At 47.0% G+C, this 18,775-nt stretch overlaps 2 pseudogenes; one reads left to right on the plus strand and one right to left on the minus strand.

Annotated features, from left to right (window-relative positions):
* Nucleotides 1-390: 390 nt before the first annotated feature.
* Nucleotides 391-1,615, minus strand: LOC127667272 (histone deacetylase 1-like; annotated as a pseudogene).
* Nucleotides 1,616-5,352: 3,737 nt separating this feature from the next.
* On the plus strand, nucleotides 5,353-17,331 carry LOC127667377 (nuclear receptor coactivator 2-like; annotated as a pseudogene).
* The last annotated feature ends 1,444 nt before the right edge of the window (nucleotides 17,332-18,775 follow it).

The following is an 18,775-nucleotide window of genomic DNA, read 5'->3' on the forward strand; positions in this document are numbered from 1 at the left end:
ACAAGTGGGAAGGTATAAACAGAACCAATCTAAAAATGGCGGGTATTACCCAAACCTGAAAAGGGGTCCCAGAAGACCCAGTCGCCCCTTCTAAAAAGCTTAATTAGGGCTTCTTAGCAGAGCTCCTAGGCAGGGTTGGCAGTTCAGGATTTTGTCTTCTAGTTGATTTCTTTCCACCCTGCGTGGATCAAAACTAAGACCTGAGGCAGAATTGGACAAGGTAGCTGTGGAAGAAGTCGCCCAGCACCACTGCCCTGGGCTCTGGTTCCTGTCTAGTCCCTGGGGATGTTATATATTTAATATATTTTATATGAATACACAAAGGAAAAGAAAATATAAAATTTGGGAAATTGAGGAAGGGTGAGGAACTTGGGGAGCTGCAGACCTCGCTCAGGCCAACTTGACCTCTCCTTTGACCCCTTTGGCTTCTGGTTTCTCCTCCTTGGTTTTCTCCTCTTCTGTGACTTTTCTCTCTTCAGGATCTTTCTCTCATCCTGTTTTGACTCTTTTGGCTCCTTTGAAGTTAGAAGAGTTCTTGCCACTGCTGCCTTCTCCATCCTCGTCTGAAGAGGGAGAGGAAGCAGATGGAGATGCATTTGTCAGGGTCTTCCTCATCTCAACACCGCTCTCTCCTGGGATGGCATCCTCAGGTACTGCCTGAATCCCGGCCCCAGGGGCACAGGACAGCATTCTCAAGCTCTCAAAGAGCCGCTGCATGATCTTTTCCAGCCACTGCATTAGTGTTCTGGTTAGTCATATTGGAAGGGCTGATGTGAAGCTTGAAATCTGGTCCAAAGTATTCCAAGTGGTCATTGTATGACAGCTCATTAGGGACCTCTGTGTCCACGGCCACGGCTGCTCCAGCACCAAACGACATTACGGTTGGCATAGCCACCTCCTCTCAGCATTAGCATAGGCAAGTTGAAACTCTTCATGAACTCCACACACGTGGCATGCCCACTGATGGTCAGACTGAAGAAACCTGAAGATCAGGGAATCTGAGCCACACTGTAAGACCACTGCACTAGGCTGGGACATCTCCATTACTTTGGACATGTCTGACTTGAAGATGGCTTCACAGGACTTATCATCAATGCCGTCTCGCAGTGGGTAGTTAACAGTGTAGTACTTGCCTTTGCCAGCCCCAATATCCTGTAGGCCCCCAGGACCTGGGAAGTACTCTCTGTATTTATGAAAAGCATAGTCATGACCTGGTCTGTAGTATAGAAGGCCTCGTCCATGCCATTGCCATGGTGAATATCAATGTCAATATACAGCACCTTCTGGTGATACTTTAGCAGTTCCAGGATGGCCGAGAGGTAACAGAAGTCAGATGCTTCAGCCTTCTTTGCATGATGCAGGCCCCCAAGCCAGTTCACAGGGAAAGAATTTAATGTAGTCATCACTGTGGTACTTGGTCATCTCAGCACTGACTTTGTGAGGACGATGATAGATTTCCATTTTTTTTCTGTAGACACCATAGTTGTACAGCAAAATTGTGAGTCATGTGGATTCCGTGAGGCTCCATTAGGTACTCTTATCCATAATAGTAGTTTCCTACATCCCAGTCATAGCAGTGATAGACTTTCCTCTTGGTGCTGCGAGTCTGCACCATCTTGTTCACCGCCCCGGCCTCCCATCAATCTTCATTTCTTTAGCTATTCCGGTGTGGTGCAAGCCAACCCTACATGGAGTAATAATTACCTTAATCCTAGACTGATAACAGGTCAGGCATTTTTAAAGCTACAGGGTTAAAAACGAGGGCAGAGCATTGGTGAATTCATGGCTGCTCATGGCTGCATAGTTGTATCCATCCTTGCTTCGTGCAAAACTCAAAACTGTGCTGGATAAACCCTCATCACCACCTCAGCTTGAACCAGCTCAGCACTCTTAGCTCCAAAAGGAACAGAACTCCCGAGAACCAGATTAAAAGTGTTAAGCTGGTCAGAGGCTGACACAGGGCCATCTTTGGCAACAGCAATACTAGAGGGAGACTTTCCTTCTCACCCAAATGCGTCTTCCCATCCCCTTCTGTAACCAACCCAAGGCTTCCACACAAAGGGCAGCAAGAATCAAATTCTGTGGCTGCTGGGAAAGGCAGGGTGGGCAGCCGCTGCCGATTTGAGACAGGATCCATTGAATCCCAACAACGTGACAAAAGTTTTCTTCCCAATGTTGTCTAGCAAACTTCTGAAGTTACAATCAGAGCTCCAGAGCTCCAAGACAGCTGTGATAGAAGACATTTGGAAGTCCTGGCATTTGAGAGGAGGATAAATGGTTCAAGAACAACCCTGGCTACAAAGCAAATTCAAACTCAACCTGAGCTACATTAAAACTGACTCAAAAACATTTTTAATAATAACTTTGTTTGGTTTAGTGTAAAGAGCTATTTAGTAGTTTGAAATAAAGAAATTATCTGAGACTAGTCATAGCAGAGTTGATTTCATACAGTATACAAAGCTTTATGAGTACTTTCAGTTTTTTAAACCTTTTCCAGTCAGCTAATCAATAGGAATTAACTTTTTTTCTGTTAGAAAATTCATCACATAGAACATGGTGTGGGTGTCTCCTAAAACCTCAGAATTTCAGAGGTAGAGGTACGGAAATCAGGAATTCAAGGCCAGCCTGGGCTACATAGCATAGTTGAGGCTAGCCTGAGCTACTTTTCTACCACTTGCTATCTGTGAAACCTAGCAAGTTAATTAAACTGTGTTCCTTTATTTTCTCTTGTGTAAGAATAATGGTACCTGACTACCTGGGCTGATATGGAGTCAATTGAATCCATACATGAAAATACTTTTACAGTGCTTGACATATTAAAGCATGTAACCTATAACTTGACTCCAAATCACCCACTTATTTGTATGTGTGTGTACATATTGGCTGTTATTTATACCAGGAACTGTCTTGGGCCTGAAATGAAAGCAAAGGCCTTAGAGTTTGTTGGAAACTCCAGCATTATATAATTCTAGTAAGTGATGAGTCCTATGGTAGAGAAACTAAACACTTTGCAGCCTAAAGCAGTGGAGTTAGAGCACCAGTAGGCCTGTTGTTGGAATAGATATTTAATAACTGTTAGCTCTTCTTATGACCCGGCCAGCTCCTCCACCCCAATACTCAAGGCAGAGTCCTATGGATTTAATCAGCTTTAGCACAATTACTGGACGATTACCTCCAAGCTAGTTTTCTACACTAGACTGGCTATTTCCCTTCTGTTTGAGTCTCACCCGTTTTGTCCTGCTCTACTAGTCTGTCCTCGGGCACACTTCTCAGGCCTCATGCTCCTGGTTTGTACCATCAAGACCGCCTGCTGTCTTCTCCTTCTCACCCCCTCCCCATTTTCTCTCTGCCATTCTGTCTCTCCCACTCTGTGTGTGTGTGTGTGTGTGTGTGTGTGTGTGTGTGTGTGTGATTCTGTGTGTCTCTCATCCTCTGTGTGTCTCTCTCATCCTGTGTGTCTCAGTGTGTGTCTCATCCTGTGTGTCTCTGTGTGTGTCTCACTCTGTGTGTCTGCATGTGTGTCTCTCAGGCTGTGTGTCTATCTGCATGTGTCTCAGGCTGTGTGTCTATCTGTGTGTGTGTGTGTGTGTGTGTGTGTGTGTGTGTGTCTCTATCTGCGTGTGTCTCTCACTCTGTGTGTCTATCTGCGTGTGTCTCACTCTATCTGCGCATGTGTGTGTGTATGTGTGTGTGTCTATCTGCATGTGTGTGTGTGTGTGTGTGTGTGTCTCACTCTGTCTCTATCTCTGCATGTGTGCCTCTTACTCTCTGCCTTTCTCTCTGCCTCTGCCTCTGCCTGCCTCTGTTTCTGTCTCTACCTGTGTGACCTGCAGCCTAGTAACCAAAGCCCACCTACCTCTATTCTTTCCAGTGATTGGCTACAGCCCCTTCTGTTTAACCACAATAGCTTTACATTGGGGAGCAAAGTCAACAAAGGCCAGTGTGAGTGAGAATTCATTCAACCCCAGACCTCGAGGTTCAGAAGTCAGCATTTGTGCATGGACAGCACCAGACCAGCAGCCCCGATGGGGAACTGTAAGCGGCACCATAAGCAGCAAATACAGATGCTGCAGCAAAATCCACCCCAGAAAACTGCCTTCGAGGCTTGCAGATGAAAACCAAGCCTTTTAATAGCTAGTCCTAGGTTGGAAAACATCTGGGCAAGTCATTTGACTTCCAGTTTTCCATACAGTACTAATCTCTTGGGATACTTAGGAAAGTAACTGAAGTTACTGTTTGGGCTCCTCTGGTCTGTGAAGAATCCAGAGAAATCCAGAGAAGCATGGGAATCTGGGACGGGTTGGGTGCGTAACTGTCACATTGCCTACCCTCTCTTAGAAGACAGTGTTAAGTACCCACACCGCCCGTGCTAAGGGTGATAAAATCCCCATCGTGACTCATTAGAGAACATCCACTCATGTAAGGTACAAGCGTTTTTGCCCCAAACTGATGAAATTCAGTAAAACCATCTCCAGTACATACTCGTTGGAACAAATTAGAGAAATTCCAAACAGTGTAAAAAGTATAAGGAAAGCCACTAGGAATTCTGTCACCACAGTTGAGAGTTTTGACAGATTTCTTTTCGGTCTTTATTTTAAGCACCATTTTTCTTAAAATAGTTGCAATTATATCACATAGGCCTAAGGCAAAGAAAAATGGCCACTTGTCCGCGTAGCAGTGGGGGTGTACTGCTTAGCATCTACTCTTCCCAGATCCTGGAGCTGTGCCACACGGGCCCAAACCATGCCCTGAGATTAAAGACAAGTCCACTCTCTGAATTTAGCACTTCTCCTGAAAATGAACATGTTCCTGGGTTTGAGTCTCCACCCACCATAAAACCACACCATTGTGATTTATTATCTCCAGAACTCTGCAGCACACTGCGTGTCTAGAAAAATAGCACAATGGGTTTTTTTTCTTGGTTGTATTAAATTACTACATGTATAAAATCCACTTTTTAAAATACCATAAATGTTTCTGCCTTGCATATTATAAGAACCGTGGCTCGTTCTCTCATTTTGTAACTGGAAACCAAAAATAGTCAAGAAATTGAAGCTGGTCCACTGGAGCCTAGCGCCGGCCAGGCAGGCTGTTGTGTACGGGTACCACTGCCTGGGTGTGTGGCGCCCGCAATGCCCATCCTCGAGGTGCGGCCGAGCCTAGGCTCGCTCCCTGAGGGTGGGGGGAGGGGGCAGGAAGATGCGGAGTCCCGGGGAGAGAAAGGAGGCGCTCTGGTGCAGGGTCTAGAGATTTTTCTCTTGCAGGGTCGAGAGATTTTTTCTCTTGCATCTGACTTCAGTTTATTGCATCTTCTGCACTGGGTACAGGCATAGTTGCTGATATGTGGTCAAGATGAGTGGAATGGAGAAAATACCTCTGGAACGGTCCAGGGCAGAGACCAGAAAACGCAAGGAATATCCCGACCAGCTCAGACTCAGCCCCAAGAGGAGCACTGAGAAACGTAATCGCGAGCAAGAGAATGCGTACATAGAGGAACTTGCAGAGCTGATTTTTGCAAATTTTAATGATATATCGCCAACTTCAACTCCAAACCTGACAAATGTGCCATCTTAAAAGAAACTGTGAAGCAAATCCGCCAGATCAAAGAGCGCCAGAAAGCAGCAGCTGTCAACAGAGATGAAGTTCAGAAGTCAGATGTGTGATCCGCTGGGCAGGGTGTCATCGACAAGGACGCACTGGGGCCTATGATGCTTGAGGCCCTCAATGGGGTCTTCATTGTGACCCTGGAAAGCAATGTGCTATTTGTGTCAGAGAATGTGACATGTATCTGCTGTATAACCAGGAAGAACTGATGACGAGTGTCTACAGCATCCTGCATGTTTGGGGACCACACTGAGCCAGCTGCCAAGGTCCAAGGTGAAATGGGGGGTCTGGATCTGGAGAACCTCCCAGGCGGAACAGCCAGACCTTCAACTGTCGGATGCTGGTGGAGTCTTTGCCAGGTTCAGAAGAGGAAGGCCGTGATAACCAGGACGCACTTCAGAAATACGGAACAAGCCGGGCAGTGGTGGCGCAGGCCTTTAACCCCAGCACTTGGGAGGTGGAGGCAGGCGGATTCCTGAGTTGAGGCCAGCCTGGTCTACAGAGTGAGTTCCAGGACAGCCAGGGCTATACAGAGAAATCTTGTCATGAAACCAAAAAAAAAAAAAAAAAAAAAAAAAAAAAAAAAAATGGAACTAGGGGTGTGGTGCGTTCCTGCGTCTCAACCAAAGCCCATGAAGAAGGCAAAGATTTGCAGTCCTGCTTGATTTGTGTGGCATGAAGAGTCTCCGTGAAGGACAAACAAGCCCTTCCTGCTCATCAGAAAGCTTTACCACCCTCCAGGACATCATAGGTAAGATCACACCGCGAGAGCCACCATGAAGCAGGTCTGGGGGGATCTGGTGAGAGGATGCTTTTGGAAGTTCCACACCACCTGAAGGGGAGTCTCTGGCATATGCCCAGAGGCGTCGTCATGAAGTTCTGAGACAAGGGTTGGCATTTAGTCAGATCTATCGTTTTTGGTTTTTTTTTCTTTGATGGCACGCTTGTTGCTGCCCAAACCAAGGGCAAACTCGCCCGTTCTCAGAAGACGAAGCAGCCTCAGCTTGTAGTATCTTTACACAAGCTTCACGGAGAGCATGTGTGATGAGTCTGGATCTGACTGGACAAGCGGTAGAGAAGCAATGGAATCCAATTAGCTCTAGCAACCCTGCCCATCGGGCCGTGTGCAGTGGGAACCCAGGTCAGGGCATGACCCTCGGTAGCAATATAAATTTTCCCATGAATGGTCCAAGGGAACAAATGGGCTTGCCTATGAGGCATGAACCATGTATCCCGCCTGCAAGCCATTGCTCCTCAGGGTAGTAACTATGCACTCAAAATGAACAGTCCCTCACAAGGCATGAACCCAGGGCAGCCCAGCTCTGGGCTCTCCCCAAGGGATCACATGAGCCCCGGTGTGGCTGACAGTCCTCCCATCCCACCCAGTCAGTTCCCTCCCCCCACCACACACACACAGGAAGTTTGCAGCAGCACAGGAAATAGTTATAATTATACCAACAGTTCCCTCAATGCACTGCAAGCCATGAGGGCCGTGGGGTCTCATTAGGGTCATCATTGGCTTCACCGGACCTAAACCTGGGCAATTTGCAGAACTCCCCAGTTAACATGAATCCTCCTCCACTCAGCAAGATGGGAAGCTTGAACTCCAACTGGTTTCGGACTTTATGGGGAGCCATCGGAAGGTACAACTGGACAAGCAGAGGCCAGCTGCCATCATGAAGAACAAAAGGGCCCAATGCCTCCAGCATGCCCAAGCCAGCCAGCGGGAACAGCACTGAGGGACACAGCCGGCTGCATGACAGCAAAGGGCAGACCAAATCCGTACAGCTGCTGACCACCAAGTCTGACCAGATGGAAGCTTCACCCCTGCCCATCTCTTTGTCAGACAAACAAGGACTCCACAGGGAGCGTGCCTGGGCCTGGGTCCACGTGTGGCATCTCCTAGCTCAAGGAGAAGCTAAGATTTTGTACAGACTCTTACAGGACAGCAGTTCCCCCGTGGACTTGGCCAAGGCAATGGCAGAAGCCACAAAGAGCTGAGCTAGGAACCCTGCAGCACAGCTCCTGGGTCAGAAGTGACTGTCAAACCGGAGCCAGTGAGATCCAAGAAGAATGCACTACTGCGCTATTTGCTCGACAAAGGTGATACCAAAGATACTGGTTTACTGGAAATAACCCCCAAACTCGAGCGACTGGACAGTAAGACAAATCCTGACAGTAACACAAAGCTAATCGCTATGAAAACTGGAGGAGATGGTGAGATTTGAGCCCAGTGACCAGCCTGGCAGAGAGCCAGACAACTTGGAAGAGATTTTGACTCGAGACTGCTGCACTGTGGGACTCTGGGTGTATGACCTCCAGGGAGATATTAGAGGACTCTGGGAAGTCGTAGACGCAGTAAAGCCAGGATCAGGATGCTGACTTAATTCTGTAGTTTAGAGGAAATGGGAACTGTTGGGCATTGGCCTGAGCCATCTGGGAATTACTCATGGCCGCTGGTAGACCAGTAGGAGCTGCCATGCTTGGGGTCATAGTCAACCCTTTTCTTCTCATCAAAGTTTGCTGCTGTACCTGCTGTTGCTGATTCATCCCTCTCTGCCAAAGATGCTGGTTGAGGATTTCCCTCTGCCTCTGGGCCAGACTCTGTGCATTAATAGGAGCCTGAATTGGTGCTCCAGGCCCCAGAATCAAGTTCGCATTTGAAGCACTGCTGATTTGATTCGTAAGTGACTGGTGATTCTGCTGTGCCTGGAGGGGATATTGATGCTGAAGTCTCAGTTGGTTTGGCTGGTTCTGTACATTGCCCATGGGCCTGAGGCCTGGTCGGGGCTGCATACAGAGTGTGGTGTGATTTGACCACCATGCCATGGTGTGAAAGTTTGAATCTTGCATGGGATTATAGCTACCCTGGGCCATTTGTGCTGACCAGTTCTGGTTTCACCAGAGCTATATCAATCTCCTCAAGGCTATTGAAGTTCCATGAGGCCAGATACAGCTGCTCTGGAAGAGCACCCTCATCGCTCGCTTGGTGGCTCTGCTGCAGATTGTGGCGCAGCAGGTCACTGGGGGAACTTCCGAAGGGCTGCCTGTTCTGACTGGCAAAAGATGCCTGGTCTATACGCAGGATGCTCTCAGGCCACAGGGCGGTTTGGTTTGGAGGGGTCTGCTATTGATTTTACTGAGGTCCTCCCATGTTCATCTCTAACTCAGCAGGCCCTATGTTCATGAGACTGAAGCTTCTGTCTTTGGCCAGGCTGGCTGTTGGCTCCCAAATGATGCCTCCTTGAATTGGCTGACTCATGGCACCAGTGGTGGCAGCACAAGTGACTCTCACAGCTGAACTCTGAGGTGCCCATTCCCCAGAAAGCATGCTGGGCCAGGAAGTGCTACTGCCAATCACTCTGTTCCCTGATGTTCGTAGTGCTGCTTTCTGGACTCTGACAGGTGTGACCAGACTGCGGTCACCATCCCCTCCAGGCACAGCAGAATCGCCAGCCACTTATGATTCAGATCAGCAGCATTTCAAATGTGAACTTGACTCTGGGGTCTGAAGCACCAACCAACTCAGGCTATTAATACACAGACTCTGGCCCAGAGGCAGAGGGAAATCCTCAACCAGCATCTTCAGTAGAGACAGATGCATCAACAGCAGCAGATACAGCAACAAACTTTGAAGAAAAGACAAGGGTTGGCCATGACCCCATGGCAGCTCCTACTGGTCTACCAGCAGCCACGAGCAAGCCCCAGATGGCCCAGGCCAATGCCCAGCAGTTCCCATTTCCTCCAAACAATGGAATATGTCAGTAACCTGATCCTTGCTTTATTGTGGCTATGATTCCCCAAAGTTCTCCAATATCTCCCCGGATGTCATATACCCAGAGTCCCATGATGCAGCAGTCTCAACCCAACCCAGTATACCAGCCTGCCTCAAACATGAACAGATGGGCACATGGGAGCATGAGTAGAAACAGCATTTTTTCAACACAGTTCCCACCATCCATTGGACAACAAGCAAACACCAGCATATACAGTAACAATATGAACAACAATGTCCATGGCAACCAACACCAGTGGCTTAAGCAGCATGAACCAGACGAACATTGTCCCGCGCTTTCCATCTTGCCAGGAAGAATGACGCGGCACACTCAGGATCCTTCTGCAGAAAGCTTTAATGCATTTTGAGAGGGAGAGCATAAGCTTACAGGGCGGAGACCCCGAGGGAGCGCGAACCCAAGTCTTATATAGGCAGGTCCTCTCGCCTAGGACATGGCATACCCTGGTAGGCTGTGGATCATCACCCCATAAGACGCCACGAGGTAGGCAGAGACTCAGGGGCGGGAAATTCTGCTCGGGCATGCGCACTCGGCCTGTTTACGGCTCAGCAAGAACAGGATGTAGGCGCCATCTTGTAATGGAGGTCATAGGAGCGTTCGGGCGGCTCCCAACATCTCACCCTTTTTGATTTACTATGAGGGCCAACAGATAACCTGGTTAGAAGGTGGAGACAGAGATCGCCCCTCCCTGTGGGAAATCAGACCATGTACGGGGATATCCCCTAGACTCCTTGCTACGTCCGGGGTATCTTCGACCTGTCCTCTGCTGTTTTTTGGGAGAGGGGAGACTTGGGCAGGTAACCTCCATGCTGGGCGATATGCCTCCTGGAGGTGATTTAGCCTCCATGCGATACCTCGTTCAACAACCTTCCCCAGGCGCCAGTCCAACACTCTGCCATGTGCAATGAGCTTAACTCCAGGCGTGCAAGAGCTGTTTGGGCCGGCCTTCTATTGCCTCAGGACTGACAGCCATACTTCCGTGGAGGTTCCATTCTCCAGAGCTGCAAGTGCCTGCGCAATGACCACTTTGTCTTGTTTACTTTGGGTTCTGAGCCTACAGACCAACCATAACAGTAACACCAGCCCGCAGCAGACAGCCATGCCAAACATTCCCACCCCCACCCATTCCTTGAAGTAGGAAACAGCCGATGAGACCCAGGAGGACAATCCTCTGGTGAAGGATAGATCAAGTCATGTGGAGTTAATCTGGAGCACTGCAGTTCGAAGCTTGCGAAGCGTCTGCTCGAACTCGGAGGTCCAATTCTGTAACATGAACTGAGACAAATTCTTAGAAAGATTGGCAGCTCTGGTAAATTTTTCATAAGGGATGGAGGTAATGCATAGGCCAGGGAGCTTCTGCTCGCAGCCTAGTTGAGCCATCTGCCAAAGGATATCCAATTGTTCCTGAACTAAATCAATGCACTGGTTGACCAGCATAAGGCCTCCCTGTATCTGGGTATTGGCCGAACTCTGTTTGTCAATCGCCAATGACACATTGGCTGATAAATCATAAATGCTCTGGGCCGCTTGGACAGACTCAGAGAGCGCAAGGGCCGAGGCAGTGACTGAGGCGGCAACTGCTGTGGCGGCTATCACTGCTACAATAATAGCTGAGATGCCAAAGTCTCTTTTCTGCCTGAACAGAGTCATGCTGTTAGGTGCATCCACGGGGATGGGCACAAAACGGGGCATTCGGGTGACCACAGCCATGGGGAATCGCTGCACATCCCAGCACAGAGTGTAAAAACAGCCCCCGTGACCACAGTCTAACACTTCCGTCACCCGACTCAAGTTGCTAACTATCCAAATGAAGGGTGGCCACACACAGACAGGGGCGGCTGGAAATTCCTCATGGGCAAAAGCCTTATACTTCACATCACTCATAGTCCATTGTCCTGAGCCAGACTCACCTACGGTCCCTTTCCAATCAAATTCCAACTGGCTCATCTCCCCTCGGCCTCCTTTTATCATAGCTAAAGGTGAGAGGTCCGTGCAGCTACCATTAATCCCGCACAACAACCATTGGTCAAAGGGGTTAGCATTAGCCTGGCTGGGATCCATGTTTGTGAAATTGTGTCCTTGCCCAATGAAGGGAGAGAAGGAGAACAAACCTTCTATAGTCCAGCCAGCATCTCTGGATTGACATCCAGTCCAAGGCAGGGCTAATTTAACATCCTGCTGTCCAGTGCAGAAGGGAGCAAGCTTGGGTTAGATTGGCGGGGAGGATGCTTTCCTGGTCATATTGAATTGTGACCACCACCCATAGAGAACCGTCGCATATGCGACAATCTTAAAACTGGGGCCGCCTACTGTGGTTTCCTTCAGCCATGCAGAAGAGGAATTGCTTAGTATGATGCATGGACCGTCAAAGCCATCTTCCTTAATGTGGAAGCAGAGACTTCCTGCTAAATGCAGGGATCTGTTCTCTTGTAGTTATTCTATCTGCATATCCTTGGGTAGGTAAGCAAGACCCAGATTCTCGTTAGTTGCAAAGAAGCGGGGAAAGACCTGTGCGTTATACATCACTGGCATAGATAGGGGAAAGGTTGACATGATCCCCCAGCATGGTTCTCCTTGAGCAAACCCGACTCCGATCGTCAGGATCATCAGCAGAAGGGGCTTGTTCATCTATATCGACTGGCCGGGTTGTATTTTCTCCTTGGTCCAATATGATTCAAGTAAGCCTTTGAGGGACCCAAAAAGGATTCTCTTCATTCTGTGGAAAAACACAAACAGCTCCCCTGGATCTTATTAGAATAGGATCCGGGCCTTTCCATTAATTGGTTAGCACATCCTTCCACTTTACTAGTTCTTTTAGGTCTTTGTGGTTCTCGACAGTGGTCGTCCAAATTCAAAAAATTCATAGTAAAGAGTGCTACCGCTATAGCAACCCTTGGTATAGGGGGTAAGTCCTCTGCTATTCCCCCTTTTTGTTTTATTAAATAGGATTTGAGCATACGGTGGGCTAGCTCGATAATGCCTTGTCCCTGAGGGTTATAAGGCAGACCTGTGATATGGATAACCTGTATTTGTAAGCAGAACTGTTTAAATTTTTGAGAGGTGTAAGCAGGTCCATTATCAGTTTTTAAACATTTAGGTTTCCCCCAGGCGCTCCATGCTGCGAGGCAATGTTGAATGACTTGGGAGGTTTTTTCGCCCGTCAGAGGTGTGGCATGGAGAATGCCAGAACATGTGTCTATAGACACATGAACATAGTGGAGTCTCCCAAATGAGGGCAGGTGGGTGACATCCATCTGCCAGACCTGTAGGGGAGAAATCCCCCTAGGATTCACGCCCGTATGGGGGGCGGGAAGGAACTGACAGCAGTTCTGACATTGAGTAACAATGTCTCGGGCTTCTTTTCTGGTACAAAGCGTCGGGGAATTTTTCTGACTCTTGCAATCCCTCTTCATGTGCCCAGGCTTTCCACAATTAAAGCAGACACGCCTGTCAGGGCCCCGAGGAGGGCGTTTTTTGAGACTGTAAGATGGCGGCAGCCAGTCCTGCATTAGTTAGTGGGCCACCTAGCTCCCGGCACTCTCTGAGCCAATCTTGCAAGCCTTTGTTCTTTCGGGGAGCTATTGCTGTGCGGCATTCCTGCGTGGCCTGCTCAAAGATGAGTTGCTCTATAAAGGGCATGGTGGCCTCAGAGTCCCCAAAGATTCGCCCCGCCGCTTCAGTCATTCTAGCCACAAAATCAGAGAAAGATTCTTGGGTTCCCTGTATGATCTTGGTAAGCTGATTACTTCCCTCCCCTCTTTTTGAAAGAGCTTTCCATGCCCTAATTGCTGTACTTGATATCTGTTGGTATACCCACCATGGGTAGTTGGTTTGATTGGCGGCATAGTGCCCTTGTCCTATTAGCATGTCAAAAGTCCATTGCTGCTGTTCGGGTGTTAGGGAGGCAGCATTGGCCCTAGCCTGATCTTGGGCTGCCTCGTGCCATAAGGCCTTCCATTCTAGGTACTGCCCCATGCTGAGAAGCGTGGCCTTGGCCACCGTCTGCCAATCGGTAGGTGTCATGGCGTCCCCTGCCAGCCGGTCTAACTGGGCCAATGTGAAATTAGCCGAGACCCCATATTTTCTAACGGCCTCAGCCAGTTCTTTAATCCTACCATATTCCACCGGGGCATACGCCCGATCAGTGTTCTCCAGGCTTTCAAAGATGGGAAAGGACATCCGGAGCTTTCTCCTCACCCTCTCTGGTAGGAAAGAGAAGGTTCCGCGGCGTGCCTCATAAGGAGGGGGCGCCGAGGGTGTCTTAGCAATGGTCATGGCAAAGTGAGGGTTCTGACTCCGCCCAAACCATGAGCTATATATATATATATTTACTATTATTAAAAGCTTGATTATTAACATCTCAAAAATAGCTGCTATAGTATTTGTGCTGAAGCAGGGAGAAACTTAAAGAAATAAACATGTGATCTGAGAGTACAAATTCTTTTGGATAACAATTATTAATTTTGCCTAAAAGGGCTTACCATGTAATAGATCAACCATTAATAATAATTAATTTGATTGCTGCTTGAAGCAAGGAACAAACGTTTTCTTGAAAACAGAGGTTTAAGACCTCTTGTGGCAAGCTTAAAATAAGGTAAATATAAGATAAAGCCAATTAATATATCCTAACAACCTTTGAAAACCATTTACCTAAAAATTTTTAAAAGTCCATAGTTAGGAGCAAGGGCCTGTAACAAACATTCTATGAATATTATACACTGAAAAATGTAAGATCCTAACTCTTGTATTGAAACAGAGACAAACATTTTTTCTCACAAGACGTAAGGCTGTTAGCCATTCCTTGAGGCAAAAACTTTCTAATGAAATTGTTTTGCTTTAATTATTTCTTTAAAGTTAGAAGCAAATGCTTTTATAATTATTAGAACGTAAAGTAAAAAACCAACCCTTTAAATCCACAATAATTTTGTAGGGAGTAGACAGGCCAAATGTTAATGCCTTTATAGCCTCCTTGACCTTTCATAGATTTGAACTGCATTTTAACCCACACCTGGATAAAAAAAAAATTTTTTTTAAGCCAAACACTCCCTAGGTGGGGCCTGTAAGGTAGAAACAACTTCTCAAAGCTTCCTCACTAGCTTCCCCTGAGGCAGCTCTAAGCTTTGCATTAACTCAAATGTAAAAATTCTGCCCTAGGATCCACCCTGAGTCCTTGGCAAGGACATTGTATGAGATTCCTCAAATGTAAATATCTTCTAATCTCAGAAGATATTTATTTATCTAAGACCAGACCCAAAACTACTTGTCCTGCAAGGACGTTTTGAGGATATAAACAAAAGAAGCCAGTAATTCCATGGTCAAAGGAACCTGCTTGATATCAAATATATTTCTACTGAGCTCTCCTTTTTAATCTTGGAGACAGCTGTATCACTCTTAAAATTATCTTAATTACAAGACATTTTAAGAATTGTGCAAACTGAAAACTGCAGCCAATGACACACTGGCAATTTTTATTGTAACTCAATTTTTCCTTGCAATATTAGAGCACAGCTACAACTTTGGAAGTAAATCCCAATTTTAAAACAATCTATTTTCTTTAAAATCAATGGCAAATACATTTTTACAGCACAAGGTTTGTCTGCCAGTGTAACTTATTAAAGAGACATTATTTTAAATCTTAATCTTTATAAGTCCAATCTCCAGGCCAAGATTCACACAAAACACCATGCCAATTTAGGAGCGTCTTAAAGGCCTGTATTTCCTGGATTGCGTCATGCCAGGTGTTGTTTAAAAATGGCATCTATCCTAAACTACCAGCTTTAACCTAACTTTTTGTTAATAACATAAATCTTTTAAATCATGTCCAATGACTTATAAGACAATACTCCCATGTAGTCAAGACATGCAAAATATACCTTTAATACCAATTATAAACAAGAACAAACCATGAGTTGCATTGGGCCACGTGTAGCTAGTTAAGATGGCTCCAACACTGAACCACCAGTTTTAAATTAACCTTTTTTTTAATAACACTATACCTTTTAAATAATAACCAATTAATTTATAACACTTTAGTCAAGACATGTAACACCTTATACCGTTAAGACCAATTAGAAACAAGTATAAAGTGACTACACAAATTTCACAAGCCAAACCAAAGTTTTCCCAAAAATTGAGGCTTCTGGGCTTTTAAAAGTGGCTTTTTCCCCAGCCATGCTTGCCTCTTGGGTGAGTGAGCTACGCTGCTGTGGCGCAGCTTTAAATCAGTCCTCACACAAACTGCGGCTGGCTCAAGAGGTTGCCAGCAGATGAAATCCTTACCAATTTTTCTTTTTAACATGAAACAGTCATTCACACAAAAACACAGAGAGGACATAAACGTACACATAGACAAACAGTTGGTGCACCGGGACAAACACAGAAAGATACACAGAAAGATAAGCGCGCTTGTTAAGCAATTGCATCCATTTTCCTCTTTAAACAGCTCTTAGAGGCTGTGGACATATGCTTATTTTTAAAACCCTTTTCCTTTTCGCCTAAATCAGCTCTTACAAGCTTTGGACAAATGTCTACCAAATTCCTTCCCCATATTAATTTGGAGGTAGGCGGTCATCAGAATGATCTCTTTCCTCCTCATACTTCGCCGCTTCCTCATCTAGTTACTCCCTCTGTCCGTCTTTCCAAGGTTGGAAGAGTTTTTAACTTCTCTTTTATATGCTCCCTTGTCCGTGGACTTCCCGGGAGGGCCATTTTCCTTATTCTGGGCCCGTTTCTTCTTACGTGCACCTAACCTCTCACTGCGCTCAGTTTCTGATATGCTGTCCTGGACTTCTTCGAGAACACTTCGGCCCTCGGCAACGGCAGTCTGGCAGTCCCTATCCTCCAAGCAGTTTTTAATGAGTTTCCATATTGCTGTCGTGCTACCTAACTTGTTCCATGAGGCCAAGGTCAGCGACCCGGAGCAGACATACCAGGGAGCCACTCGTACAAAGTTCCTAAGCGTTCGGTTGGCAACCTTGATATCTCGTCATTTCAGCACAGCCTCTAAGGCGGCGACAACCAATTGGGACGAGCCCATGATGAGGGCGCACTCGCGGCTTATCTACATCTGTCTTACTGGCGCGAGAAACCGAAGGTAAAAGGACCGCGCACTGCTCCCTTATCTACGAGAGACTGAGGCGCTCAGGTGCCGCCGCTTATCTACGTTGGCCTTACTATACCTAACACCAACCTTTATGAATGCAAAAGGAAACTATCAGAAAAAGTAGGAGTGCTCCTAGGACAAAGACCTCAAGACTGCCTTCCCATGGTGGAGAGAGATTCAACCCGAAGTCCAAAAGTCTCTGGGCGACTTCACCTGCAGTTCTGGATCCTCCTTAAATTCAAGGGGTCTCCGATGGTGCTGACGATGGTCTGGTCGTGTTCCCAGGTTTTCTGCACCAGATGTCCCGCGCTTTCCATCTCGCCAGCAAGAACGACGCTGCACACTCAGGATCCTTCTGCAGAAAGCTTTAAAGCATCTTGAGAGGGAGAGCATAAGCTTACAGGGCGGAGACCCCGAGGGAGCGGGAACCCAAGTCTTATATAGGCAGGTCCTCTCGCCTAGGACGTGGCGTACCCTGGTAGGCTGTGGCTCATCACCCCATAAGACGCCACGAGGTAGGCAGAGACTCAGTGGCGGGAAATTCCGCTCGGGCATGCGCACTCAGCCTGTTTACGGCTCAACAAGAACAGGATGTAAGCGCCATCTTGTAATGGAGGTCATAGGAGCGTTTGGGCGGCTCCCGACAGAACATGACCTCAGTGACCTCGTGCCTACATCAGGGCTGTCCTCCCAAGGGTCCCGAGTAGGTCAATGACCCGTCTGAGGGGAGGCAACCTTTTCCCAAGCTAACTGCCTGTAATGGACATGATCAAGAAGGAGCATCTCGGAAATACTCCTGACCCAGGAGAAGCTGTCTGCCCCGTTCTTTAACCCACTGGGCTTACAAAACATTTATCAGTTTGCAGAGCTGCATCTCTTTGTGTTGACCCACCTGACATGCCACCAGTTCCCCCAGGACACAGCAGCAGACAGTCAGGCCCTCCCTGGCCCTGCAGAATAGAGTGTGCTGGCTTGGCTGCCACCAGAAGAGCTGCCTCTCCCGACAGCCTGCAGCTCGCCTTGACACCGACCTGAAGTCTGTTCATTGCATTCACCATAGTGCAACCTAGATCTCCTTCAAAGTAAACATCCACAGGCCGACTTCAACCCCATTCAGACTGAACGTATTTAAATGTGGTGTTTGAGAACCACGCTCTTGACCTGTTCCTGTTCAGCTCCACACACTGGTTTTCTCGCTTTGTTTTCCATGGCTTGTCAGTGTCTAAGAGTAGAATCTTATCTAGAGGAAAGAAAAGAGTTTTTAACACCATCCAGCACAAGGTGTTCTAAGCTTAAAGCCTACATTTGGTTGCAATGGAGGCAGGGCAGGATGCTGACACACCCACAGTGCTGTGTGTCCCTGACAGTCAGGGACAACTAACATAGGCAGAGTTCTATCTTCAGGAAGCCAACAGCCAAGATGGTCAGAAGGAGTGTCCAGTTGTTCAACAGATGAACAGGCTCCTGAGAGAGGCTGTTAACAAGAGTCTGTTCCCATTTTTCTCTGTTAAAAAACAAACTAGTTTCCTTTAAATCATGAATCAAAAAGAAATACTTATTTCTAAATTGCTTTTAGATCAATGGGATAGTTTCATTGACATCTCCTTCCTTCCCCTCCCCGCCTTTTCTTGCCCCTCCCTCTTTCATTCCTTTAAAATAAAAACATCAACAACAGCAAACACCATAGAGACTAGAGAAGCCCTTAGTTTCTCTCAGTGTTGTGCCAGTCACTTACAGCAGCTTCCCAATGTCCATGCATTTCCTGTCAGACGTGGACTCGGAATGCCAGCAAGGCTGTGACATCTGCTTAGGAAGCCTGGGCTGCCCCATCAGCGCAGGCCTCTCAAATGAGAATCTAATGAAATCGACAGCAGACGTCATCATGACAGAGCTAACCTCGCCATGTGGCTTTGGTTTGGTTTTTTAATTTTGTTTTTTTAGCAGCGCTGACAAAGCCAGTTTTGTAAGGTACATAGAAACACAGTTTATATGTAAATGAGCAATAATTTAAGTTCTGAACTTAAGTGTTTTAACTGTATAATTTTGTGAGGTGTACCTGTAGTGGGATTGACTCAAAAACATTAGGCACTTCAGTGTTAAATTAGATAATTTCATAGCAATGTCTCCTAAAGGTGTTTTGTAAAGGCTGCCAATGCCTTGGTTAGACCCAATTTGTAGACTGAAGACCTTTTGTTTTCTAAACCTCGATTTTCTGCTTATGAATCCTGTGTCTAATCTATATGATATGCAGCGGCTGTCAGAGCCAAGTCTTGAT

This window comes from Apodemus sylvaticus, chromosome 17 (genome assembly GCF_947179515.1).
Source record: "Apodemus sylvaticus chromosome 17, mApoSyl1.1, whole genome shotgun sequence".
NCBI lineage: Eukaryota > Metazoa > Chordata > Mammalia > Rodentia > Muridae > Apodemus > Apodemus sylvaticus.